The sequence below is a fragment of the Pinus tabuliformis genome, chromosome 1_1 (assembly GCF_031772625.1).
Source record: "Pinus tabuliformis cultivar Carrire ecotype Pingquan chromosome 1_1, CPIR1, whole genome shotgun sequence".
NCBI lineage: Eukaryota > Viridiplantae > Streptophyta > Pinopsida > Pinales > Pinaceae > Pinus > Pinus tabuliformis.
The window spans coordinates 224,692,314-224,695,456 of NC_142297.1; positions in this window are offsets into that span (position 1 = coordinate 224,692,314).

Consider the following 3,143-nt stretch of genomic DNA (forward strand, 5'->3'; position numbering starts at 1 on the left):
TGGGACCGCCCCCTCAACTCGCCCAACACCTTATAAACTCGTTTCTTGGTCGTTTCATTTCATATTTCGCACGGTGGAGTCGCCCTACCCGTCGCATGGACCACAGGTCCTAACACTGGGGATTCTATCTGTAATTTCCTGTTAGAAAATTATATATTACGGAGCAATGGAACACATAAAATATTGCAGAAATATAAACACAGAAAACGCACAAAACAAGAGAGACACAGATATACGTGGTTCACCCAGTTTGGGCTACGTCCACCCCGAACAGCCAGTCCTTCCTTTTCTATTATCCAGCAAAATGAAGAGACACAACCTACAGCAAAACCGCTGTAATATCCTCTGTTTTCTCTCACAGTCTCACCTCTCTGTTTCTCGCTCACAGAATACACATCTATTTCACAGCCTCAAATACAATGCCCTCATACAAAGAGAGGGGTTGCCTTCTAGGGCAAAAAACCCTAAACTAAACATAAGTTCTACCGTCAGATCATCCGCCTAATGAACGGCCCAGATTGACTAGAAATTACTATACTTTTACAAGGCAATTTTACAGCTGTTTTTAGCTTCGAGGGCGCTGCCCCCGAAACCCCCCGCCAGGGGGGGCCTCCCAAAGGTCGCAGCCGCCCCCCCCTGGACCCCCCCTGCAGCGAACATTTTACGGGCGGCGTTGCCGCCCCCATTTCGAGCTGGGGTCCTATGTGGCGATACCTTTGAATATAGAAGATAATCAGGCTCAACACCCAACATTTCCACCCTGGTTGTCATGCCCCCAAGCCGGCGGTAGTCTTTCAACCGCTCTTAGTGAGGTGCGGCACCACCGAACACTTTCTTTTCACCAATACTTATGTTCGTGGACTACGCCTAACTACTTACTCCTACTTAGTTTGTGTTTTGCAACCAAGTATTATTATGTTATCCTTTATACCAATGAACACCCGTACACATTCATTATCAACAACAATTATAAATGATGAACACAATTGCACAGTATAAAGGGAGGGGAAACTCCCTGAACAATGAGTCTGCCCGATAATATATTATACAACAATTTACAAAGCTTTACAAGTATATTTGGAAACCCCAAGTTTCATACTTAGCCAAATTTACAATCCAAGGCAAATCTTGGTTGCCTAGCTCGTCGGCACCTCTGCACGGACGCCGCACGACTCACCAACGCTTCGTTCACCTTTTCGCACGATCATGTTGTTTGCCCAACTCAGGCGCGCCTCCAAGTCGCCACACACGGGCGCCTCTGCCCGAGACACACCTCCGTTCACAATCTCAACACCTCACTAAGTCACCGTGCACACTTGCACGCCAGGCGGGCGCTCACCCGAGCCACCCAAGAACCCGTGCCAAGTCGTCACACAAACAGGGCGCCACACACCCGTGCACGCCTTTACTCACCCACTGGGCGCTCCTGCCCGCACCTTCAACCACAACCGAGATAAATGAGTCACTTCCGTGCAACCGTGCCCAAGAATGGGCGCATCTGTATCTACGCCTTTCTCCTCTTGGATCTATGCACTAGAACTGCGCCTATCTCCTTAGCGAAGATGTTAGAGCGATGGATTATTGTTGTTTGAATGAGCTCCACGCTCATCAATATATACCAAGTGTGGGCGTAGTCCTGGCTGCCCAGCTGACTCGCCCGAAGCCCCTACGCCATCGCAAACTTGCCAAACGCACCGTCGGCTTTGCCCATGTTCAAAGGTCGGCCTCCACACATTTTATGTGATGTCTCCACGCCATATAAACACTCGCTTCCCTTCTCATATATGCGCATAAGGATTATCGCACACTACAAGAAGTTCGCACTTCCCGTAACCGCAGTCGCACTTCGCCAAACGCTCGGTCGTTCAGCCTACCCATGCGCACGCACCGTTCACCCGCGCGCCCAGGAACTGCAGGTCGTTACATCCTCCTCCACCTGAAATCGTTGTCGTCCTCGACAACATACCATCCTGGTAGCCATCCACCAAGATCATCATATCTGAACAGTCTTATCCATGATATCAACTCCTCCACATACTGCAAACATCCCTGCAACATATGTAGAACCACCGTCTCCATCATGTCTCGTCCCTCCGTAGGCTGCCTGTCAAGATACTCCACCTGATACGAACACATCTCTGCACATTGGTACCCCTCATGACTCAAACTAGTTGGGTGATCAGTCCAACCATATGCCCAAATCATAAGAATGCACATCCTTATGCCCCCATCAGTCTTTCCCTGACTTCTGCTACATCTCGGACTCATCAAGAATCTGTCCAATTCCCATGCTCAGGTCCATGGAAACTCCATCCCATCTGCAACATGTTCAAGCCATGGCCTTGTTGCACAAGAGTGTACAACCTCTCCACTGGCTCATATATCTCCATGTCACAACAGCATCTGCACAACATCCTTGCTTCGGCATTCCCCATAGAATGTCCATGAATGACACCTCTACACATGCTCCTGCATAATGTCCCTACATAACTGTCATGCTCCATGTCTCCAACCTGATGTCCATGACTCTAGTTGTCCATGATGTCCAACCCATGTAGACTCCATCCCAACATCTGGTCATCTGCATCCAAGTCTGCAATCTGTCATAAAGAAGCCTCCTCCCAAGGCCCCTTGCTAAGTTGGTGTAGCCCCTCCCAACCAAGGTCCCTACACCAACCCTTCTCCAAGGTTGTCTATAGAGAAAGGAGGGCCAGGAAGTTTCCTCCCTGACTCTCATCCACCCATGTATCAGATTGATGTTGTGTCCTCAAGTATCTGTGCACAGCCTCAATCTCCTCACATGTACACCCAAGCTCACCTAGCTTGTCCTTCGTCAACTGAAAGTCATATATGCCCATAGCATACCTGCAAAAATCCACTATACCAGCAGGATCTCTACCTCCATAATCCTCATCAATCACTGCCTCTGAAGTAGTACTCGGACTCCCTTCATTTGCAACTCCATTGTGAAGATCATCAGTAGAAGATGTCTCTGTCAAGTGCTTCAAGGTTCGTGAGATTGCCCTCTCACTTACTTCATTCTTCCTCGCTCTTGCAACAAAGTCAATCAGCTTCCCTTCCTTCGTTGTTTGAGTCATACTCCCAAGTCCTCTTTGCTCCACATCCTCATGCTTCACATTCGG